A 26,273-nucleotide genomic window follows, 5' to 3' on the forward strand; every position below is an offset into this window, starting at 1 on the left:
AAGACTCAGCCCTCTCAAGCCAGGATGCACGACTCAAAAATTGAAAAGGGAAAAACTTCCTTTTGACAAATGTAACACCTACATTGGGAATATGCAGACGAGTTTCTCCCTAAAAGGTTAACTAGAGACAATAATTACTTTCTCCAGAGATCACCCAAGTGACATGCCGCTGTCTTGATTTCATTGCTGTTTTATGATGTGCATTTCTTGCCACTTATAAATGAAACAAATGAGGTTAGATGGCAGAGATTATGAAAGGAATTAGCAATAATGAGCTTGGTAACAAAAAACATTATTATAGAAAATTGAGTTGACCTTACTTTCATAATTATTCACCTTAATTGTTTTTTGTAGTGTAATTTGAATGAAATTAAATAATACTAATATTCCCCCTGCCACTGACTAGGAATTTCATGTAAAGATTAATAACTTTCAAAACTAAAGATCTGGCTGCCATCTTCATAGAGGTCACTGACTCTATTCCAGAAAGTTATGCGTCCTCAGCGTGGCCAGGGACCAAGGATGTCAAGATCAACATTTTCTCCTCAGTGTCTCAGGCCACATGGCACAGGAACTGCGCACTTTCATGGTGCCACTGCTCCTTGATCCTCAGCCCTCCCAGACTTCCCCTGATTTGCCACCAGCATGTTGGTCTCTGAGAGAAGGTCCAGGTTGTACTGACATGTGAGTTAATTAGGTGGACAGAATAGGAACCTGAAATTAAAAACTCCTGCTGGGTTCTTACACCTTCAGGGCTTCCCCACGTAAAACTGGGATTTGAAAGTGAGTGAAGATCGCACTTTCTACTTTTGCACAATTTTGCATAATTTTGGACAGTTGTGAAGACATTTTGGACATTGGCCAAGTCCAGAGCACTGAGTTGGGTCATTCACATGCATCACGACACGAAGTCCTTTCTGCAGCCTGGTGAGGTAAGGAAATTGTCATCTCTGCTTTACAGAGAAGGAAACTCAGATTGAAAAGGTCTGAGAAGGGCTGAGCTGGGATTTGAACCCTGCATGGACCCTGAATTCTCGGTAGGCTAGAACTAAAAGGGGTGATGGTCAGGAGTGGGGGTGAGGCATCTGGTAGCCTGTGGTCCATCTCAGCTCTCTCACTTAACACCTTTGCACAGAACTAGTGTCTCTCGGTTCAAGTTTACACTTACGAAATTGGAATAACACCTAACTAACCGAGTTTCGGGGAATATTAAATGTGGGATGTGGAGTCATACCTTGAACATTGATGAACTATAATAGGGCATGGTCAGCACCCACTCTCCCTAGGACATATGGGCATTCCCCTTCAGGTCTGGATGTCGTTGACCACAGTGCCTGGCTCACTGAAACCACGGATGCTTTTTCTGTCCTGGATGGAGAGAGAGAGGTTGCAGAGTTCTACCTGGTGAACGAGGAGGTGGGATTCAGGCTCAGAGTCTGAACAGTCTCCAGTTGTCAGCTCCTGTAGTTCATTGTCATGTTATTTCTTCAACACACCTGTGAGGAGACTTCTTTTTAAACTCCAATGGCCTTTACTGTCTGGCTAAATCAGTAGGCAATAATAAATCATGTCCTTTATTCATGATGGCCTCCAATGCTTTTGTGAAGAGTGCAAATCACTATTGCCCTGTTTATTCATTGAATCGGTCACTTATTGACTCATCAAACATCATTGGTGTCTGTTGCTGGCCAGACACCATGAGAGGAGCTGAGGGTACAGAGAACGGAACGGATATGGTCACCACTAAGGGAGAGCTGGATTTCATGGGGATAGAACCCCCATTGGAGGGCCCTTTTGGGGAAAAGAACATTAAATTACATATATAAAATTGGATTAAGGGCCTCAGAGGGGCCTGGGCAAGTGATGGGCCCCAGAAGTAAGCTCATCAGCTTGGCAGTAAGTGCACTACTGGTCCCTGCTGTTACAGACCTTAGAATTATGGATTCTGGTTTTATCCAGCGTTAGGAAGGAGGCCTGGAGGTCATGATCACCACCAACAGATCAGGCTAATATCATACAGCGTATGTATAGCTACAGCACTTGAGGAAATTTAAAATCCTTGCTGCAGGTTCCTTGAAGGGGCTAACCTAGCTGCTATGTGTACTCAATGTGCCGTATAGAAAGGGCCCGGAAACAGTCCTTTGCCCCCACACATCCCCATTACTGAGAACATCCTTATCTGTCTCATCCCTCATCACTCAGCTTCTCCTCTTCCTTGCCTGATGTTCTCTAAGCCCCCCAACTCGCCAGCCCCTGTGGAGATCCTGCACAGGGGAGGGCCCTGTTTTCTAACCATGTCCATGGAGAGAACTAGAATTCCCCACACTGACATACACATCCGCCCACTTAGCTTCCCTGAAAGGTAAAATTTTGTTCTTTGATGTATCATTTCCCAAAGTAGAGCATTAACTGCTTGATGGTGGGGACTAATGTACTTTTGTAATTTCTGGCGTAATCGGGGCACTTCAGACTTCCAAATAGTTGGAAACTGAGGTAGTAATTTTAAAATAACAATTAAAATGAACAATTGGAAATTCCATTAACATATTAGCAAGGCTTATAATTCTGCACTCAGTTTTGTTATTAACTTCAGGTGAAGACTTAAGTAATAATGGGGTAGAGTTGCATGGAAATGGGATTTAAAAGTAAATAGCAGGTGGGGGTGGACAGTTGCACTAATGTTCATTCACACTCTTTGGAAAAGTGGATAAGAGCTTCGATTGTCAACTGGGGTCCTGGAGAAATGGGTCTTACTAGCTAATTACTTAATTAATGAGTCATAGTTACTTTGGAATCAGGGATTCAATGCATTTATAACATTTTTTTTTTCTAATAGAGTTCAAGAAAACAGTGCTCTAAAACCACAGTGTTAAACTACTTCTCACCAATATCGAAATGAATTTTTAATGAGTGAGCCTGTTATAAGTGAAAATTATTGTAATAACTGATGAATTACTCCATGGGAGGGACACAGATCACTCTCCGGAAAAGGCTGCAAATAAGGTAAGATTAACAAAATAAGGAGTGATAATAAAAAAATGGAAGAACTTGCTTTGAAGGGGCTCCTTGATGGATGCAATCAGAGGAGAGCTAATGGGTTAACTCATTTCTGCAGAGCACAGTTACACAGTATTCAATTTGATAAAGGGCCCCGCAGTAACTTTCAAAGGGAGAGATGGGAATTAGTGGCATTCCCTCTCCAATTACTAATTTTACAGAAACGAAAACAGCTGAGCAAAGGGACATATTGTCTCTTCCAAGGTTTTCCGTGAACAAATACATTTGATGGTTGAGACGCCACTGAGTGAAATAGGCCCTGATTTTCAGCGTACCCTCGAGTTCTTTTATATTGTTGTCAATAGGTTTAATAATTGATTGTGGGGAACACACAATAGGGTAAGGGCAACACCAGAGTTATCTCCCGAGTTCTGGACGGATGATTTGTGTCAAATCAGGTGAGTATTTTCCCTTAATTTATATACAGTGCTGTTCACAAGCTAAAAGCTCATTGATCTAGCCCCCTCCCCACCTCCAGACTCCATTTAGCTGGGATAAACCCTTGTGGCACATCGATGAATAAAATTGTCAACCTCTCAGAGGAATGACACAATTTATGTATTTGTAGACTTTACATTTGAATGTGGCTGGCAAAAGATAAGGAATCTAAGTGCCAAAATAAAGGGAGATGGAGTGTTCCACCTTGCCATGATTAAAACACTTTTCTCGATCTTTCTTAGCCAAGATTTGTAAATAGTGACGGTTATGGCTAATTGCAATATTTCCTATAATTCTCCGTCTATGTTCAGCCTGCCTTGTGCCAACATAAAGAGGTGCTTTGGCAGAACAGATGCAGTGTAATCTTATTGTTCATAATCCTCATCGCTTGGTTCCCCCAAAACCTTATGGGGTAGGAAAAAGGTTTGTCTTGGGTCCCCAGCAGCTCTGAGACCTTCTTTATGGTACTTGCTTCGTTCTACTGCAGTTTGTTATTCATTATGGTCATGATAATGGGATACTTGATTTTATTTGGTGCATATAGCTTGATGATGATTGCATTTTCTTTAGATATACATCTATCATTACATCATATTCCCATATAGCCTGTTATTACTTTAACCTTAAATTCTATCTTGTATGGTGTTAATATCGACTTTCCTGCTTGGTACATCAGTGTCCATCCCTTTCTTTTTAATTAAAAAATCACTATGTTTAAATTGAGTTTCTTGGAAAGCACAGATACCTAGGATAAAGGATGCTCCATTTCTCCTATCTGAGAAGGCAGGGAAATGTGACTCCCATTTCAAAAGATTCCCATCAAAATTTCTAATATGAAAATGTCTTGGTGCTAAGGAGACACTTCCATTATCTGAACATAATTTACATATACAAAATAATTCATCTCCTTATGAGTTTAAGTAATTGAGGTATGAGTTTAAGTAATTGAGGTATCACTGCACTTCTCATTCAACATCTTGAAATGTTAGCACCTCTCTAAATATTCACAAGTATTTGAGAATAAAGTCACAGCCTCACTGACCCTTAAAAAGGGTAGTGAAACTTTATGGGATATAGGCAGAAATTGTCAGTTTATTCAACTGTGAATAGTGTTGGTCTTTGTCATGTCTACCGTCCCAGCATCAGCGCTGTGTGCATTCTGGGTGGGTCCAGAAGGGAGGATGGAGTGACGTGATTCAGCAAGACTTTCTCAATTGCACTTATGACCAACACGTTGCTCCTGGGAGGGACCAGCTGTGGTTCAGGCTGTAGCCTGTGACTCTGGGAAGGAAGCATGGAGTTTCAGCCCATGAGGGAATTGAACCCCTGACCTTGGCCTCATTAGCACCATGTTCTAGCCAACTGTGCTAATTGGTCACACATGGCAAAAAAATTGAAAACATGAAAAAGATGTCAGAGCACAAGATACTTAATTTTAGTGTGTTTGTTTTGATCCGATGGAAAACCCTTTTGCTTTGGACTTCAGCTAGAGCTGGATTTGAGTCTTAGCTCCCTCTTCCATGGCTCGGTTACCTGGGTTTGCTCCCTGAATAATGGGGATATTGATGCCAAAGCAGAAAATTCTTTGTAAATGTGAAAGCAAAGTAAGTCACCTGGAAATACCTGGCCTAGATTTCAGCTCATAGGCAACAGTCTCCTATGGACTGGTTTTAACCACTATGGGGTGAAGGGATGAGGCAGATAACCACGCCTGGGCCCCCAGCTTTATTTCTACCCCCATCACCTTCAGTGTCACAGCTAAGATGTGGAGGGCACCAGCCAATGACAAAGCTGAATATTAATACAATACAAATGAGTCTTGGGCAGAGTCGCCCTATTCCAGAGTTCTTAGTCTGTTTAGCTCTGACTTGGAAGATTCCAGCCCCCTCCCCCACCTGCTCAAGGCAGCCCCTCCCTGGCTGTGCGGCCCTGGGGCAGCATCTAACCTCTGGGGCAGCATCTAACCTCTCCAAACCTTGGTTTCCACCTCTGTCAAGAGGGGAGCTTATTTGTTGCTACTTCAGAAGGTGCATGGGGGTTCACTGGCTTGGACAAAGGAAAATAGGCCCTGTGGGGCAGGGCTCCCTGAGGGCAGGTGGATTCCTGCTGCTGAGGTCAAGGCCCTGGGGGTTTTCCGGTGGCCTGTGGGGCAGGGCGGGGCCAGCAGCCTCCTGTCCTGCAGCCGATTCACCTCCAGGCTTGCCCTGTTGTAGGGTAAGGTAAAAGGGATCAGACTTTTCTGCCCTCCTGCCATCAGGACAGATGATGGATCCTTGCGTTCTTGAATGCATGCCTGATGGGGGCACCTGGAATAGGGCGTGGGCATAGATAGATGGGATTCACCTGGGCTGAGACTGCTTTTAAGGGTGGCGTCATGGGGACACCAGTAGAAGAAGCTGAGAGAGAAGCAAGAGAAGAAGAAGCTGAGAGAAGGCCGGAGAGCCCAGAGTGAAGACCTGCTGGGGGCTGGGAGGCCTGCCAGCCTCCCGGCCCCCCAGCACCCCTGCCTGCTGTGTACCTGGTGATCCCAATAACAACCTGCAAAACCCCTGAGGGCTCCAGGACTCCTCCTTTACCCGGTCTGCTGGATCCTAGAAAACCTGCTCAGTGTCCATTCCTGACCTTACACCTGTTGTGAGAGACTTGGCGGCCCACAGCTTAACTGCTCCGGGTGCACAACCTCACGGCGGCGAAGGTGGGCCACCTACACACACCTGACTGGTTTGAGGCTCTTAAAAGGCTGCTCCCGGGGTTTCGGCGCAACTGCAGGCTTGGCCTAGTCCAAGGATGGCTTCACTGCTGGCTCGACCCTTCATCCCGCCGGAATCCGCCTGTCTCCCCCCAGTCACCGCCGCTGACCTCTCCGCCAGGGCGCAGGTGCGTTTCCCCCGTTCCTCTGTGTCATGACCGTGTCTGGTGGCTTCTTCCAGGTGTTGCACAAACTGCATTCGCGAAGCTCAGCCACCTTTGTCTACAGGAGGGAACGTGCTCTCAGGCCACAGCCCAGACGCGTCCTCTGGTGGCATCTACCGCAGCCCCTGCCCCACCTTTGCCCAAATGCTCGTGTGAGCCTGGGGGTCCCCCCTGTTCGCGTGCCAAGGCCTCTCCCTGCTCCCAGCCCGGCTGCCGCCCTCCCTCCCCGCCAGGCTCCAGGCCCTACTTTTTATTTTTCACGGAGACTAAGATTTTTGTTGTATTTTGTCAGCTTATTTTCTTGGTTATTAATATTCTGCACGTGAGGGAAACTACCCAGTGCCTTTTACTTTCTGTCTAATTTCTCTCAGCCCAGTCAGCTTCAGATCCTCTCCTTCCCCTGCCCCCACCCCGGGCTACTTGATGTTTTGTGAGAGGGGAGTAGTCTTCCCTGCAGTGTACCTTCTACAGTTTCTTTACCCCTCGTCTTGGGGCAATAAGACACCTAGGTTGGCTCCATGTTTCGGGGAGGGCGCCTGTGGCTGTCGTGAACACAGCAGTGCACGTGCTTGTGCATGGGTCTCTGCATGTTCTTTGGGTGAGCCTGGAGTGGTATCTCTGAATCAGGTGGTACTTCCACTGTTTGTTTGGTTTTTTTGAGGCGTCTCTGTACTGTTTCCCTAGAAGCTGCACCAGTTTCTGTTCTGACCCACAGTGGCCATGGTTGCTTTTCTTCCCATGCGCGCCCACGCTGCTTCCTGTCTGCAGGACAAGGGCCTTCTCCATGAGGTGATATATCCTTGTGGTTTTGATTTGCAATTTCCCACATATAAGTGATGTTGACATTTTTTCAACAGGCCATCTGCATCTCTTCCCGGGAGGAGTGTCTATTTAGGTTTTTTGTGCAATGGTAGCATTTTAAATATTATGATTACTTTTGCCTCTGCCATTAAAATAATCTGGAAAGACCCATGTCGACAACCAGGCGGGGAGTGTCAGTCGGGGGTGATGGAGCCCATCGAGGGGCACTTGTGGCGGCTGGAGACACTGCTGGTCCTCATGTCTGTGCTCCTGGCATTAGGGGCCAAGGCCAGGGATGCTGCTAATATCCTTCAAAGCACAGGGCAGCTCCACCCCAAAGAGTGAGCTGGCGGCAAATAGCAGTTCTGCCGAGCTTGAACAGCTCTGGGGTGGACTATAAAGGTCTGGGGTGGACTATAAAGGACAAAAAAGATAAAAAAAATATTAAAATACTGAGTCATGGGATGACTGATGAAATGATCATCATAACTACATTGATTGGTTATTGATTGTGTGGCGGGAAGATGCCTGGTTGCAACCCACAGCATGTTTGCCCAGTGAGAGGGGGAAGTGACCGCAGTGCGCGCAGGACAGCTGAGCTTCAGAGGGGTTAGATGAGGTAACGCAGGCCACACGGTGCACTCAGCCCAATGTGCTGCGCGTCAGAGCATCTGGGGACAGAGGCGTCCCAGGGCACGGAGCAGGGGTGCGATCCTGGACATGTTTCTGGAGCTCTTTGTAGCCCCTGGAAACTGTGATATTTTCATAAATGTGCATGTTGCATTTTCTTGGGGTGAGTAGGCTCAAAAGATCAAATTCCTTCCAAGCAATGCATGCGAGAAGCACTTGTAGAATCCATGAATTTCCAGTTCTTGACTTTCAGGTAAAGAAGAGGGGTTAGGTCCTAGTTAAGGCCTCCTCTTTGGAAAGGTTTGATTCTAATGAGCTAATAACAACCTCTGGGCCACCAGAGGCCAACGACTGGGTAAATGGTTGGGCAGCATTTGACTCCCAAGGGCAGGTACAAGGCACTAAGCAAATATGTTGAAATCTTAGGGAATGGGGTGACCGCAGGTGATTTAGGTATATGTAATTGGGCAATGGAATGGCTTCAGGAACTAATTGGTTTCATGGTATTTAATATTTGACAGTTATATCAGGCATCTGTGTCATGAGATGAGGTCGCCTGGGCTTCACTGATGTTCTCTGTCATCCCCTTTGACCTTGAATTCGTGGCTTCCCCGGCCCCCTAAGTAGCCACATGGTTGCTTACCTGTGTTAATACCTTCCATCTGGTTACCTCTAGCTTTCTTGGCTTAACGATTGCCTTGATGCTTCCTTACATTTTCTAGTTGATTTTTTACTAGTGCCTAGGACATTTTATTTTTTTTTATTTTTTTTATTTTTTTAAAGATTTATTTATTTATATAAGCACTGGGTACAGTCAGAAACATGGGAGAGCGAGAGAATTCACCAGAGCCAGAGCGGGGAGCAGAACAGGCAGACTGACAAAATACACTGCTGAGGGGAGCAGCGGGCAAGACAGGAGTGGTCTGCGCGCCATGTGAGACCCATGCTGGCCGGCCGTGATCGAACCAGTGCTGCAGAGGCTGCGGGCAGCTTCGCAGCCCAGCGCTCAACTGCTGCGCCACCAGGGGAGGCCCGCCTAGGACATTTTAAATGTCCATTGGTAGTCTAGCAACCTTGACAAACTTTTTTCTTACCTGTAACCATTTGTTGAATTCCTGCTTTCTTTATTGATGATCTTACTGGCTACAAACAATGATAATTGCATCCATTTTAGTACTCGTCCCTCCTATATGCTATTCTTTGCAACAACCTAATGTAGCAGTGACGGGGTGTGCATGCTGTATCACCAGCTTAGAGATCCATCTAAATTGTCATCACTAAGAATGACATTTGCTATAGGTGTTGACCTGTTTAAAGCATATCCTTTTACTACAATTTGGCTAAATTCTTCTCATAAAAAAGCAACATAAACAATTGTTAAATTTTATCTATTTTACATGTATTAAGGGCATCGATGGCTTTTAAATGCATATTCCTAAGCTGATTTTGCATTTCGGTGCTTTGATCCATGATGCTCCAATTTCCCAGTTTAGCTCCTGAGAACACTCACATTCACAGGGCTTTGAGGTGGGAGGAACTCACTGTTACACCCAGGTGCATTGAACAGCCACATTCTACATGCGCCTAAAAAAATACATTGACTGAAATGTAATAACGACTCAAAATATTGCCAGCGTGACCTACTTAGACAGAAGGTAGGGGAGAAAAAAATATTTATCATTTTCCATAAATATATATGTCTCCAGATGTACGTATCACAGGGAATCTGAACAGAATAGCATCACAGATTGTTCCACGAGGTCTCCAGGGCGGTCAAGACTCTGACCTCCACCAGCGTGTGTGCTCTTCAGTAGTCTATCTTTAGTCCTTGAGTTTGCCTGGGACAAAGAAAGGAATGAAAAGTCATTTTCTTTTATAATCAAAGTTATTTTTCCAGTATGGGATCACTGGCAGCCCTCACTTGCGTGGTGCGCTATGCACGGATTTAAGTTACCATGTTTTAGTTAACACGCCAGCCCCTGGCTGCAAGATTTTGACTTGTCCCAGTATCTAAACAGGGCCACGGCCTCGGGACACACTCACTGCTGCTCTGCACCCACTGGTCGCTGCCCGTCACCGTGACCCTTTAAGTCCCTTCCTCTGTCAGTGCCCAGACCCTGCCTGTCTGTGTCCAGTCTACACACAGAGAGCAAGGCATGGGGTCATACCCCCCCCTTGTCTGCCAGTGATAAACCTGCAGGACACTGCAGGTTAAATGCATATTCTTAAGAGGAAGCTCAGCTAAATCCGGAATCAGAGCTGGAGGAGAAGGCACACCATTTGCCCACCTCCATCATGCCGTGCCTGAAGCCAGCCCCTATCCTAACTTACGTGAGCCAGTGGATTCTTTTTTCTCCTATTTTTTGCAGCCCAAAGAGTTTGACCCAATGCAAAGTGTAATTAGCTAAAGACCATAACCTCAGTGTCCAATGAAGGACTTGTCACTCTCAAACAGACGCCCCACATTTTGTTCCAAGCGACACAATATGGAACATCTGTTTACAGCTATGGGATGAGGAAAAGGTATTTATAAGTTGTGCACACAGGTTAAAGCAGTAATTGGGAACTAAGTAAGTACAAAAACATCTTCTGTCAAGGGAAGATTTTGTAAGCTGAAACATTGTTCGTTTTTATGGTGGTGCTTGCATATCTTCATATATACAACTTCGCCATTATTAGGAGGTGTCACACAAAATAACAAACACACCTTTTTCAATCTGGTTATAAATATGTGGAATGGAGTTTATTTCGCCAAAGCATTACGTGCTTCCAACTGATGATATATCAATAAAAGCTCTCACTCCAAGATGTCATTAAAGCCACATTTGTTCATTTCTATTTATTACAAGAAAAAAATCCAAAATGAAAAAAGTGGATTTGAGTCATATTTCCTGTGAGTTCATCATTTGCTGGCATATAACACTTGTGAATTTTATTCAATTCATTTAAAATGATTTCTAACATGCAGCCAGAAAGTTAAGGGCGACAAAGAATTCAAAATGATCAGCAGGCATCCAAGATTTCCCAGGAGACAGATTTAGAATCACAACTAAGGTGTGTTTTCCTCAAGGAACTGAATCTTAGAAAATCATTCCTAATCAACCTGATTTTTTTTCCTGGTAGATTTAAGTTCACTTGTGTTTTGACTCAAATGACCTTCTTAAGACAAGGTGTTTTTTATTCTTCCTTAAGAATCAGTCTGATGCAGGTCAGGATCCAGATTTCTCATTTCAGGTGCTCTCAGAATTCATTCTTTCAAAAAGCATTTATTTTGCAAGCGTGTGTGATTACAAAGGAATCCCCTGAAGTCGAGTGATGGTAACAGAGGTAAATCTCCACTCAGAATTTGAGCAAGACCTTTCAGAGACTGAGATACCCAGATAACTCCCAGAAAAAGAGTAAAACAGAAAAGATCCAACAAATCTAAAAAAAAAAAAACCTAAGTAGAGAAAAGGCTTGTAGCTTCTTTGAAATTCCCCAGTTGTCCTTGGGGGCTGGAATGCCACCACCTAACCCAGTGTCTTTGTAACAACTCTGCCCTTTTGAGGATAACCTTCTAGGAATCAGATTTCTTAGAAGGTAACACGTTGGCCTGTAATTTTAGGTACAACAAAGAGCAGGGTTCAGACCTGGGGACTAGCAGCAAGTCATATTGGACATCTGGAAGGTAGAACCTGAGGGCTGATGCCAGTCTCCAGTGTCTGGTGCCAACTTGATGTGGAAACAAGCGGGAGTAGAAACAATACCATTGTGACCTTCAAACCATAGTCTCTCTCCTGCTCCCTCCAATCAATGAGGAATTGCCCGGCAATTCCCAAGTCTCTTTTTTTACAGGGCTCCATTTCTTCTACCCTCCTTGCATCCATGTTCTTGTCCCATAAATGTGCAACAGAGTGCCCAGTGCACCCCAGTCTGTCCAGGAGGGTTATAACCCCCAAAGTCCTGCATCCTGAGAAACCCCTCAGGCCCCAGAGCACCAGAATAGTAAGGTCACAAGGTAACCTGGCCCTCAGGGTGGGAAGCTCTATCTCTCCAGCCCTTGCCTGGGGGGTTCCACTTGCTTTGGCCCATGGGACATCAGTAAATGTCACCCAAGAATCAGTACTTTTGCTCCTTTATCAGTGCCAGAAACATGCCTGGACTGCCCTGCTGGAGAATGTTTGACCCAGACACATTAGCTGACAGCATGCCCAGGACATGGCCCGAACCCAGTGTGACCAGAACGTCCAGGCACCTCCGACTCAAATCTCTGATCTGCAGACCCGGATTTAAATACAGGCTCTTTGTTCTAAGTCTGTGTGTGTCTCTCAGTATTATCTTCAGCGATGGACAACTGGCTCGCACCTGATACCTGAATTCACTCATTTTGTGCTCCAGACGTCTGGAGTGGTTTCTGTTTCCTGCGGCAAACCTGACTGATGCGGAGTCTGCACGCATTTGCTTGTTTGACTGTCACACGAGCGAGGGGGTGTGACCGCTGCTCGCGTGGTCAGGAGGGGTACGCACAGGCCGAGCCGGAGACCTGCATTGCCAGACGGCGAAACCTACCTTCTTAGCATCAGGTGGTCTGAGCTAAGTCACATCTAGGGGAAAGCAAATATTAACACACTTCTTCTGGAAAGAATCTAGAAGGAGACAACTTTACAACGCTTGCCCTGGGTGGGAGTTGGAAAGGAGTGTAGATGTCCTGCTGAGAATCTGAAGTTCTAAGGATGCTGGGATGTTCCAGAACAGGATTCCTTGAGGGCTGCACAGTCTGGTCATCTAATATGATTGGGTTGAGCCCCCTGTAACCTCTACTTGTTTCTTCCATGTCAGCAGGTGACATGACAATCTCAAAGACACACCCATTTAACCAAGGGGACCGTCCCACGGGGCCTTTGATTTCTAACCGATTCTCTTTAAAAAAAAGTGGCCTCAACAAATGAGCACCTGCCTCACTTGAACAATGAGTTGTTAGTTAACAGAATTAACAGCGTGTTGTTTCTCTGCCATGACAGTAATAAAACAGGCGACGCAAAGTCGATATAGTCACAACTGAATCGTAATGGATGAGATATTTACAGCAAAGCTGTTAAAACATTGAATAAAATATGGGAAGAGCAAAAGCAGATGTGTTTTTATTCTTCTGAGTTGAAGCTTGTAAGGTAAAAAGATAGTTTGAGTAATAATCACAGGTTCTGATTCACAATGCATTAATAAATATTCATATGGTACCAGCCGCTGAAACTTTCCAGATACAGAAATAAAGTGAGAAAGCCTGTTCTTTCCTTACACTTTGCTAAGTTTAGATTTCCAGACACACATGTCAATATCTCCATTAGGTTCTTGTAACAGTTCCCTTTTATTTGTTCCAGCCTTTCCAGTCTTGCTGGTGAAACACTCAGCTTTCTCCCCAGTGTCACTGTCGTCCCCTACTCATATCAGAAGAAAGTGGAGACATGGTCTATTAGTAAAGTAGAGACCATCATTTAAGGAGAAGATAAAGGTGGAAGGAAATGATCATTTCTGTTTGAATTAGGCACAGATGAGTGGATGTCAGATCCCACTGAAATCCACAACCCCAAATGAATTTGAACGATCGATGCTTGACTTTGCCAGACCGAGGCAAACACACGGCCCTTCCTTCTTCTTCTTACCATGCCTGGTTTTGTTTCCAAAGCGGTGGGGGCAACATCGAAGGGCAGGGGACGGCCACCCCTTGACCCAGCTCCCAGACAATTTGGAAAACACAACTGGGGGACACGCGTGTGCGAAGATGCTGTGTCCTGATTACGTTTCTCTGCATTTGAGAGAAGCAGCTGCGGGGAGGAGAGAGACTTGGCACAGACTTAGCTGGGAATTTATGGGGGAGGAAGGAAGAAAGGGAGACGAGAGCATTGCAGGGCCCGGACCCCTCCGGCGGGGCGGCCACAGCGCAGCCTCTGCATCTCCAGGCCCCTTGATGGATGACCAGGCGCACTGCAGTTGGTAGCGCAACGGGCTCGTGGAGGTTGCTATGACATCCTTTGTTCCCCACGCCCGGCTTTTCTCGGCTGTGCATGCACCTTGGCTTGTATGTAGAACCGCAGGTGTTACGCTGCATTTTCGTTTTTTCCTCTGTCTTATAAACGCCGCGTCCTTTTGTCTCCTCGCTGTCCCCACGTCTTCTCTCCAGCCCTGCACAGACCTTTGCTGTTGGGCTCCATTCTTTGCTCTCCGTCAGAGGATTTCTGATGGCCCCAAAGGAGGTTTTCTTGTTGTTTCTCTCTCTGACCTTATTATTATTATTTGTCCCCTATCAGTGAATGTTGCCCCCACTGACATTCATTTCTTGCTCTGCTGTGTCGTCTCCCAAAATCTGGTCGTGATGCTCTGGGCATGCGTCTGTACAGAAGTGAGGCGTCAGGGAGGGTAGCTTCTGGCCTGGAAAGAGAACCCCACACTGGGGCTCGGTGGGGAGCCTCTTCTTAACAAAGTCTCCCCAGCCGAGAGAGGATCCGCAGTCCCTGAGCTATTACTTTTTAGGGCATCAGTTTATACTTGAACCTGGAGCAAGCAGGGGTCCCAGGGGCTGGGGACCCCACACCATTTCCATCCTGAGTGTCCCCAGGGTGTCAGACCAACACACCAAAGGAGGGTCATAAAGTAGTGATATATTTTAAGTATTTATGCCCAACAAATGAATACTCCTTAAGTGAATCTAAGGCCATGTAATGTGTAGGAACATTAGCAAATTTATAAACAATATTCATCCATATGCACAAAGGGTAGCCTTGCAAACAAGACTCAGTAACAAGACCCAACCACACCCACTGGTGCCTCAGAAAGCCTGCGGTGTTTGAATGCTATTGTCAGCCGGCTTTTTGGCTAGATCCTGAAGGCGTTGCCTGGCCCCTGACCATACTCTCATTCTCTTGTTGCTGAGTGCCGAGGAATTAATTATTACTGAGCAATCATCTTTTGGGGAAGACAATTTGGAATGCATTCTTGTCTCTTTTCCCTTCCCATTTTTTTATTCTTTGAAATTGGACAGCCTAAATGTTAACTTTACTGGAGCTGAACATACGGCAACACTTAACCCAGGTGAAAAATGACTGCTTGCCAATGACTTTTACATCTATATTAAGACTTTGCTGGTTATATAGCACAGTTAAATATAATGTGTTCCAATGCAGAGAGTGGGGCAGATCCAGGTGTTCATGGTACGCTTCCTTTGGAAATACAAAGATCACAAAAAGTGAGCTGGGTCTGGGCTACCAGGAATTTGTGCAAATAGGAAAAATTCGTTATTACTTTCAAAAGCATCAGTCTGTACTTCACTTACTCAGTGTTGGGATTATTTATTCATTGACTAATAAAGATTTTCAGCTATAGGTTAAGTTTTTTTCCTTTTTCCTTGGGTAATTGGTAAATGAATAGAACCAGACTCTAATCAGTAAACGATGCCTCTGATAAATTGAATAAATAAATGATCCAATATTGTTGGCATAAAATGGGCTGTAATTTTGTCTCAGTTTGATGCTCGCGCATGTAATTCTCCTAGGACTTTATTCTTAAGAGAAAGATCTTTCTTTATGAATGAAATTTATTTACAGAAAATGAAGCATTTGGCTGAGTTTGCAACTTATTTCAGATAGCACAGCAAGCCTGAATTACGGTTGGGTAACAGGTTCTAATCCCATCGTCTGGTGATTAAGCCATTCTCCCTCAGGTTCCTTGAGAATTAATGTCTTATTGCAAATAAATGTGCTTTGCACCATGGCTGAGCACCCCGATGCTATCACATTTCCTAACCGATATTTCAAAGCCAGAATTAAACCCGTGCGTCTTCGCAGAGCAACGCAAGGGACATTCACAGCAGGTGGAGGAAGGGTCCTTTCGCTGGGCAGAGGAGATGCACAAGTTCTGCTCATTTGGGTTTTCCTGTCTGAGCTTGTCTGCATAGCTCAGGTTCACACACACACACATCTACCACTCAAACCTGGGCCCATGGCTCTGACAATGAACTTGACAACCTGGCCAATCAGAGCCAAGTCTACCATGTTACCAGGGCAACTAATACACAGTCACAAAACCAGAATGATCACAGTGGGGAAAAACATACAAAGTGCAGTATTTTCATGCAGAGAGAGAGAGAGAGAGAGAGAGAGAGAGAGAGAGAGAGAGAGAGAGAGAGAAAGAGAGACCCAACAATGTAGGTTGACCTTAGGTAGTAGGAACTGTTTCCTCTTCTCTCTTCATCCTGCCCTGTTGATTTAGCGTAATGTGCAAATGCACATGTTGACATGCATGCACATATCCGCATTCATGGACGATACTGCCTCACCTGATGCATTTCTGCATCACCATTTCCGGACATTATTAGTGAATTTCATATGCGAGAACACTGGCAGATGATGGTTTGCAGCAGAAAGATCTGAAAGGCTGAGGAAAAATGTGGCGTCTGCCATGGTTTCTGAGTTGGTTCTGCAGGATGCTTCGGTCTGTCTATAGTCCCCCCTTTCCTCATGTAAATAATGTGCCCACCAAACTCAAGAGAAATAGCTATCGCTGGGCTAACTGGTCCCCCTGCTTTGTCAGGGGCCCCGTGTCATAGACACCTGAGTCATTGTGGAAACTGTGTCAGATCACCTCTTCCTCTAGATTTCAGTCTCCATCTAGGAAACAAGGCACTGTTCTCACCAAGATCCCTTCCTCATGCCACCCCCTCTCTTGACTCTCCATCCTGCCCAACCTCTCTTCTCTTTCTATTCGCTGAACAGCCCAAGCTCATTCCCACTTGCGTTCATTTCCTAGAGCTTCCATAGCCTAATACCACAAACCTAGGGACTACAAACCAACATAGGGTTCAAGACCAAGGTGTGGGCAGGGCTGTGCTCCCTCTGGAGGCTCTAGGGTCCTGCTTCTCCAAGCATCTGGTGTGCAGTCAACCCTTGGTGGGTAGGAAGGCCACTCAACTCTCTGCCTCCATGGTGGCATGGCCTTCTCCTGGTGCCCCTGTGTCTCCTCTCCCAAGAACACCCATCATTAGCTTAGGGCCCCCCCTAACTGAGTATGGCCTCATCTTAATTTGACTATCTCTTCAAAGAGCCTATTTGCAAATAAAGTCATGTTTGTAGGTGCGGGCAGTTAAGATTCAGCATGTATTTTGGTGGGTGGGGGCACAACTTAACCCTTAATACCACCTCATTACTTTGGCCTGGCATCCTCTTCACTGATTTCCTGATGAGATAATGAAGCACAAAGAAGTTAAAGCAATTCCACATGGAACACAGCTTGTAGGTGGTGGGACAAGAGGAGACAGCTGGGATTTGACTCTAGATGTTCAGAAGCCCCACCTGTAATGTGCATGGGTTTGTGAGCAGGGAGAAAGTGCATCCTTTTTAATCAAGTGCAGATCCCAGGACTCTAAGGCGTGCAAGAATTGCCAGGAAGTCCCAATGCAGATTTCAAGACCTCAGGTCAGCTGTTTCACTGCTCTTGAGTTAGCCTCTGGCTTCTTGGGGATCCTTGATTTTTTAAATTCATTTCTAGATTCACCACTTAACAGATTCTCTGGAATGGCCCCTGAGACTCCCATAACAACCTCTGTGGTCCCCTGAAATACACATCTGTTGGTTGGTTTTCCCCAAGCCCAGTCCTTCAGGTAAGAGCACATCACATATCCTTCTGGGAAATCATATTTCCCTCATCTCAGCCCATGACATTTGGAGAGATGATGCCTGTCTTCTGGTTCCAGGTGTGAAAGCTGACCCTAGTGTAGCCAATGACAGCAAAACCAGGCATTTAATAGATTCTATTGGATATAAGAAACCATCTTCTCTCTACGACCAGAAAGTCCATAGGCTGTATGTCTGGTGTTCCATTACTATGAAGGGGAGTCAGCCAGAGAATAAGTGAAGTTTAAGGGAAGCAGGAATGATAAATGAAGCGAGAAAGAGTCCTGATGACATCTTGGAATGACTGGATCGAGCCATGCCTGAAGGTAGATTTATGACTTAAACTTTCATGGTATGTAAGATAATAAAGGCCCCATTTTGTTTAAGTAAGATTAAATTAGCTTTTGATAATTGTTGCCAAAGACTCCCAAGTAAAACATCTCCTACCAGCAAAATTCCCTCATACTCTAGAAGAATCTCCCTCAGGAAATGAGCTGGTTCAAGATGATATTTCAAATTAAAGTGTGAATGATTAGAAATTCTGTCTCAACCATGGACGGTTTGTAGATTAAATCAATATTTGAACCTAGCTGAAAGGTGACAGACAGACAGTAGATGTTTTAAAAATATTCTGAGGTTGTTAGTTGTGTATTTTTTTAAGTTCTAGCAAATATGTACTTGGCCAATTGCAAATACATTTATAATTTGTGGGGGCGTATAACAAGATATTTCATGTGAGAAAAACTTCTCATCATAGTTTCTTGTCTATTTGGTTTATTTACATGTATTTAAATGCAAAATTCTAATAGTTTGCTTTTGAATGACCTCCCTTTTCCACTTTCCCAGTAGTCAAAAGCATTAAAATTCTAGCTTTTAAAGACTGCAAGATTTTCTTCATGAGAAGGAAGGGGATGAGACACTCTTGTGAGATCACACAGGGAACTGAAAAGATTTCTCTTTATTTTCTTTCTTCATTAAAAAATTATAAAACAAATACTAGCTAACTATAGCAAGTGTAGCAATGTAGTATAGAAGGATTTTCTCCTCTACTTTTCTCCATTTTCATCTCTTCTAAAGTTGCTAATATTTACAGTCTAATGCATAGCCTTCTATTCCTTTTTCTATGGTCTTATAGCCAGACATGAATACCTGTATGTATGATAAGTATGTATGCACATGTATGCATGCATCTTTATAGACCCTTATATACTATTTATTTGGATATAAGACTATATATAATCATAATTTAAATAAACATAGCATCAGCCTAATGGACTATGGTAGAGGACTATGGGTAATTTGGTGATGGGTGAATCATGATGACAATCTTTGTCAAATATTACCTCAATTTAAAGTTAATAAATTTTTCATAAATTTTAAGAATAATAAAAATAAACATAGCAAATTACTTTCCAACAAATGTATAGGATGATGTTATCATCAGTCCGCTCCTCAAACCACCAGGAACAAGATGCCTTTGCACTTGATACAGTGTCAGTTTCATGGGGAAAGCCTGTTTTGTTGTTGTTTTTGGTGCTTTGTTATCATTTGGATTGCTTCCCTGTGATTACCCACCTAACTAATGGATTGTTGTTCTTTTTCTTATTTATTTGTAGAAACAGTTTTTAAGGAGTTTTAAAGATGAATCATCAGGCTGTCATATGCATTGCAAGTCTTCTTTTTTCCCAATTATTTGTGTTCCTACTTTATTTATGGTCTCTTTTGCTAAGCAACATCTTCACATTTTTATATGATTTCAGAATGGAGTAGGTACTTCATGTTCTTGTGGAGTAGTAAAAGGAAAACTAGAGGAAGGTTTTAGATGATTATGGTGAGACTACCAGTGTTCAAGTGACTTACAGAAAGCTCTAGAAAAAATCATGATAATTAAAGAGAAATAGCCACAAATTCCAGACACCCAGTCTATCCCACTGGGAGGTCATTTTTGTTCCTTATTCATTAGCTGCTTGGAAATATTCAAATCGACCCTTGTGTTGGGAGCAATAGGATACCCCCTTGGCCTGATGTGATTTTTTTCTCCTTAATCACTAGAGTCAAATTGGCTTTAAATGAAAAGAATCCTTATGAACATATCACAAAACTAAATTTTCGCCTTATTTCTAGTGTGAAAATAAGTACAAATAGAGGGTCTTGTGTCTTTTGCTCTGCCTATTTTCCACTGCCCTAGGCACAATCAGGAAACACTTCCTTGTCTGTCACCAGCTCAAGAGGGTGGTGCTTCTAGAAAGTAGCGAACAAACCCCGCTCCCATCTCTCCCTCCAGTGAGAAAGCAAAGGGAGCGGACGGGAGTCAAATCTTGTAGGAAGAAGCCTGACAAGCAACGCTGTTGAAATTAAAACAAACGAAGAATAGAAACTATGACAGTTATAGACAGGGGAGGAGACATTTTTTCAGTTGCTTCTCTTTCGGACAGAGACTAGGTGCTTTGAGGACTCTTACAAATATTCTTGTCCATATGTTACCATATCTCAGGCTATCCTCTCTGGGAGCCTTTGTGGTCTTGTTGTCTGAGGAATCTGTGAAGAGCAATAAACCACCTTGTAAATGGAGCCAAATGTGAAATGTCCTTGTTCCTTTCTTGCCCGGGGCCACTTGCTTTGATTCCTGGGTTGCTGCATGTGGCATCAGGCTCGTGACTCTAGAGTCCACATTCAAATACACAAGTGACAGAGGCGTGCTCAGTGCGGCTGTGGACTCGGTCCAGCTTATCTCAAGTCTGCCCAAGTCATTCAACTAAGAATAGTGAGAGATATTAACAGTATGCTGATGTCAGGTCTCACAGCTATGAGCTACTCAGAGCCTACCCTTTGCCAGGTGTGCTACTAGGTGGTCACGTGGATTGAGTCATTGAATTCTTACTCCTCAGACAAGCCTGTCAGGTAGGGATGAGGTTTTTTCTGATACTGGGTAGGAAAACTCCTCTGAGGTTTACAGAAATCAACAGACTGAGTGCAGGGGTTATATATAGTCCAAGTTCAGGCTTGCAAGGCCAGAGACTTCTATGTTTATATTACTAGAAGGTCATGCAGGCCAGCTCTGGCTTTGTGATCATCTCTGTTAATGCCAGGGTCGGAGATGATTGTAAAATGACCCTCAGCATGTAATCCTCCTGTAAGACGACCCTTGTCCATGTAATCCTCTCCCCTGGAGCGTAGAAGGAACCTGTATACATGACAACTTATCACTCCCGTGGAAAAGATAATTTCTTCAATGTAATTGTGATGCATCATCAGTGGACCGTCAGGTGAAGAGATTGTCTTGGATGGGCCTGACCTAATCAGGTGAGTCCTTGAGCCTTCTCCCAAACTTGTCTCTACCTGCTTAAGATGAGTCTGTGAAATTCTTTGTAAACTGTTTGGTCTGCTTGTCACTAACTTCTCCAGGGGTCTACACCCCATAGATGGCGGCTTCTGGCTTCAGTCAGTGGAGCCCTCTCCTCCACGGGGCCATTCTCCATGATTTTTATTTGAATTCCCTGGGGGAGAGAATTTATAATCTTGGAATCTTGCAAAAATCCCTGTCTACTGTTGGAATCTCTTGGTGTCTGCTCTAAGCATTACTTTCCTCTTCGCTGCAACCCGGTATTCCTCCTGGGCATGGTCACGTGCTGTGTCTGAATAACGTTTTCTCACGTGCTGTGGCTGAGAAACACACAGTGACAACCTAGTGTGCTGGGAGTCTTCTGTTTCCTCCAGGGGACCTTCCCTCCATTCCCGACCTCGAGGAGAAGTTCAGTGGGCTCCTTTGTGCCCCAGCTTTGAGTTGGTCAAGTTGGCAAGAAATAAGAGGAAGAGAGTAAGACGGGATTTCTGCTTCCTGAGCTTCCTTGCTGTAGTTTTTCCCTTGGTGGTCACCTGCCTCTCATGGTGGCCTGTCCCCAGCTTTGCCTTGTTCCTGATTCTGGAAACTTCTTCCCCTACCCTATGGATGGCAACAGCATCTGTGACTCCCCTACTCCATGTCCCTTTGTGAAAGGTGCCTGTGAATTATCCTAATCTGCGAGTGCCATCTGACTTCTGATTGGCCCTTGGCTGATTCGCAGAGATTGCTAGATTTTTCATAGTAGTTGAAAAAGTATCTATACATTCTGATGCTAGCTCACCCGTCAGCAGGGTAGCTGGATTTGGGGACATCTGTTTGGCTATTCTGAGAACAATCACTTTTGCTTTCTGCTGCATTTGGGGTGACATTGTAGATGACGGAAATTGGCAGAGAAGTGACCTCTGTGTGAATGAGGTATTTCAGGATGTAGTGTTATCAGTGCATCCTCTCAACTCCATCTTATTCTGAAGCAAGCTCAGGTCTGAATCCACTGAAACAAGAGCTGGCGTGATGAAGGAGCAAACCCTCAAACAAGACAATTTTGAAGGTTGTTTGTACATGTTTCTAGCAAAACAGAATTGTCCCTCGAATTCCATTTCCTGTAGATTATTTTGGGAGCCTCTAGACAGGGAGAGTGCATCTGGCTCTGTTCTGCGCCCTTCTCTTTTGCATATTGACATGCATTTTAACAAGAAAAAGGTCAGCGGCGGGGACAGCTCAGCTTGTCGGTGTGACAGCCAACATTTACCTGAGCTTTCTCGATACACTGCAGTTTAAAATAATTTAGTAAAATAATTGTCATGATTGATTTTTATTTTCTTTTTGGACCTGTGTTCACCCCTGTGGCTCTGAGGCTAGGTAACTCTCAGAAACTTAAATTTCCTTTTGATGGAAATTCATTTCTTAAGTTCTGGATGAATGACAAACTTTGATTAAAATCACAAACTCTTTTACGATCTGTTGGTGCAAGCTGGTGAACCCAATTGCCGTTGACATATTCTTTGACCAACATCTGTTCACCAGGTGACATCAGGATGGCAGAAAATGAATGGTTGGGAATTTTTTTTCTAACATTATACCTTCTTAATTGTAAATCACATCATCTGAGGATGTTGGTGGGGGTTCAGGAAGTGGGCGTTAAACATTGTAGACACGGCAGTTATAACCATGTAACTTAATCTAATAATCTGTGTCCATCAATATAGTATTATTGTGCTTTTAGGAAAACAGAGGACAGACCACTTGTGTTTAGAATGATTTTCCTACTTTTAGTGGTGAGAAGACATTGTGGCTGGTGAATATGAGTACTTGGAAGTATTTTATGGATCGATGAAATATTAATAGACCTGGAGGTGCTTTAAGTTTATTTATAAAGCAGGGTCATCTATAGGTCAAATATCATTATAGTAAATGCAATTATAGTAAATATCTTTGATAAATTTGGCTTTTAAGCACCAACCGTGTCTTTTTTATATCTAGCAATATGTATCGTAGGCTCACAATTTCTTAAATTCAAGTCTCTACTAAAAAAAAAAAATTACCTGAAAACCAAAGTTGGTTATTTAAATTTTTCTAAATAATTCATTTGATGGCCAAAATTAAATTAAATGCATGTAAGTTTGTGTATAAATAAGTAAATAATTGTATATATTTAATTTATCCTGCAGAATGGGAATTTTTATAGGTTTCATTGCAGATAGATTGGGTTTGAGTACAAGAATCTGTCCCAGTCCTGTTTGGAAGGTTTACTTATATAGGTACCAGATTACCCAAGTAATAGCCAAATTCCAAAATACATTGGATTTAAAATTTTCCAGGTGGAGGATGAACTGTACAACCACAATTGGCCATTTCTTCAGAGTGTGTAAGAACAGCATTTGATTATAATTGATGACAGTAAAAAAATGAGTGGAAACATGAATGAGACAATCAAGAGAGAAATCTCAAAAATACCAATAATATCGTATTTCCCCATCTCGTGGATTTTACAAAACATGGTCAATTTTACAAAACATTGGTGTTGCAAACATCTAAGTTGTGCACCGGACTGGGGGATTTCACCTGTGTTAGGTCTGGGAGGTCAGGGACTAGCATGACTGTTTTTATTACTAGATCTTCAGTAGGGAACCCAGCCTGACAAATAGTAGGTGCCCTCCAAATGTTTGCAGAATGAAATGAATCACTGAGTCAGTTGAGGAACCCAGGCATCTGATTTGAGGAACTGCCATAAGTTCTGGGGTTGATGGACTGGAACTCAGCTCTCCTGATACCCATCCCAATGCTTGCTAAAGTGTAAGGAAGTCAAAGGCCCCTTTGAGGGCATCAAAGTGATTGGAACATAAAGGAGGAAGAGGAAAGCCATGGGCGTGTTTCAGCTGGGCCACGCTAACTAGTCTATGTAAATAGCCAAGGGCCTTGTTTCTAGATAAAAGAGAACTCTGGTTGGGCCTAATTCGAAAGCATCCTTGGCAGTGAGAGATTGTGAAAGCAAAATATTCACTCGGAAAAATGAAACCTATTAAATTCAAAGCATTGTAATTCCCCTTTGTGAGACTGTGGTACCAGCGATTAAATTCCATTGTGTGTCTACAGGCCTTGTTACCTATGATGTTTCGTATTATTAACTGAGATTCTAAGAATATCAGCTCTTCATAGTTAAAGTGCTGTTCTGTGCCTCCTATGAAACAATTTGCATACAGCTAAGGAATTGCCCTTGATTTGTCTCTTTCCTTTATTCCCTGTATCCTGTTTCGAAGCTGGGGCTGTAGACGTCGCCTCTGAATAGATTCTGTGCATGTTCATTCTTTGCCTAGTGGTTCCTGGGTGGAGGATTCCAGCAGCCCCCTCGCTGGCCTGTGTGCTATTCATTCTCGATGGAGCAGGCAAACTATTCTCACAAAACACAGACCCTCTCTTAGGGTATGTTTTCCAGCAGTGAGCTCTGAGGATTTGAGTGAAAGTAACTTATTAAGACATGCTCCCAGGAAGGGCCAGTGAGGGAGCAGGAACTTGAGGCCAGGAAGGAAAGGAGGCGGAGCAAATACACACCTGGGGAAGGTGACTTGAGCTCAACCCACAGGAGAGATCACAACTCAGACCATCCCAGTTGGGGGCTAGGGAGCTGGGGCATTGGTAGGCCTTATGCTCATTAATCACATGCAAGGGTGGCAGCTGGGGGGTCCCACAGCCCTGATTCCTCAGTCTCCAAGGATGCAGGACAGAGTATCCATGCAACAGCTCCATGAATAAGTACGATGGCGCCTTGCATTCTACTGGCAAGCAAAGCTAGGCACAGGGCAGTTAAGTTAGTTGCCCACAACCACACAGTCAGGAACCATGAAGCCACAGTGTGACCCTGGACAGCTGTCTTCAAGTCTGTCTTCTTGTCCACAGCTCCAGATGCTGCTCTAGTATCTCACACACTAAGGGTGGGCAGCAGCAGAAATGCTAGAGAAAGTCTACAAAAGACCGTCATTTTGTGACATAATTCTCCAGAGTGATAAGAAATAAAAGTCAAGTATAGAGCAACAGACTGTTGCAGGCTACAGAGAATAGACATGAGAACTAAATGATGCATGTGATCAGAATTTGATCCTTTTCCTACAAAGACATGGTTAGGACAACTGGAGATAAATGGATGGAATCTGAGGATTAGGTGGTAGTGGCAGACCATGTTAATTGCCCAGTTTCGACGACTGGGTGTGGTTCTGTAAGAGAACATCCTCATAGGACATCCACACAAAGGTGTCTGAAGCATCCGATCAGCAACTGACTCATAGTTCAAGGGAAAAAAAAAAAGGTTCCTTTTTTTCCACACTTGAAACTTTTCTGCAATTTTGAGACGGTTTCAAAATGAAAATGAAAATGAAAAATCCTCAACCCACACTTATTGAATAATTAACTCAATTGTAGTTCTGAGCTTTGAGTTTCTAAACAGATATTTAGTAGGGTCGGGAACCCTGAGACCGGATGGAGAGGAACTCTGAAAGGTTGGAAAATTCCCCAAAAGAAAATTTAACAGAAAGGAGCACTGATGCCTTAATTGATGATTAAGGGATTTCTGCTATCAATAAGAATGAAACTTGAGAACAAAAAGATTATGTGTTAAGAAAATGATTGTGTACTCTGCCTGCTTTATGCAAACAGTTATAAATGCCAGCTTCTTTATAGAGAAGAAAAGAATGTGAAGGTAAGAGAGTAAGTTTAAGGGCAGTCTTTGATGACAAGCTCAGAGAAGGCTTATCTAGGAGAGCTGAGTCCTGGCCAAAGGGATGAAACCAGTGATGGGAAAGGCTGAGGGAAAAGTGTTACGGGAAGAAGAAATAACTAGGCAAAGGTCTTGAAATGCTGCGAAGCTCAGCGGGTTGTAGGTCACGAAAGGAGACGGTGGGGCTGGCACCGAGGAAGTCAGGTGTGAGAAGGCCAAAGATGAGGAAGGAGAGGGTGTCCTAGAAATCCTGGAGCACATCACACATGGTAGGCCCTGGTAGGGAGTTCTGAATTTTATCTTAAATGTGATGGATGCCCATGGAAGCATTTCAAGGACAAGCACTTTATTTTGTGTTTTAAGGTGACTATTATGACCTGTTGGCAGAAAAATGGAAGCTGGGAGAAGAGGAAAGAGGCTATTGCCATGAATAACCAGAGATAGCATGAAGTGGTTAGATTTAGGGTGTAATTTGGAGGTGACTGCCTGGACTTGCTGATGGATTGGCAATGGGAAAGAAGAAAAGAAAAATTAATGATAATTTCCAAGATTTTGGCTTGAATCAGCCAGTCAGTGATGCTGGGGGTGAGGGAGTCATTGACTAAAATGGGTAAAATGGAGCAGAAATTTATGGGTTGGGTTCGGCTCCTGCTTATTCCACCACTAACGTTCGGCTACTTAAGGCTCCCTCAATCAACATGAAAGAACATGGATCTGTCATACTGAGATCTCCTCTTCCAAT

The 26,273-nt window shown here is 43.9% G+C and overlaps 1 long non-coding RNA gene across 1 annotated transcript in view; it reads left to right on the forward strand.

The window, feature by feature from the left end:
* Positions 1 to 5,983: 5,983 nt before the first annotated feature.
* The window catches only part of LOC119254578 (uncharacterized), a 72,982-nt gene continuing 52,692 nt past the window's right edge, over positions 5,984 to 26,273 (forward strand). The window contains exon 1 of the long non-coding RNA XR_005127307.2: positions 5,984 to 6,372. This is a non-coding gene — a long non-coding RNA (uncharacterized LOC119254578). The remainder of the gene's footprint in view (positions 6,373 to 26,273) is intronic.

Source organism: Talpa occidentalis, unplaced genomic scaffold, assembly GCF_014898055.3.
Source record: "Talpa occidentalis isolate TD23 unplaced genomic scaffold, MPIMG_talOcc4v2.1 talOcc4.10, whole genome shotgun sequence".
Lineage (NCBI taxonomy): Eukaryota > Metazoa > Chordata > Mammalia > Eulipotyphla > Talpidae > Talpa > Talpa occidentalis.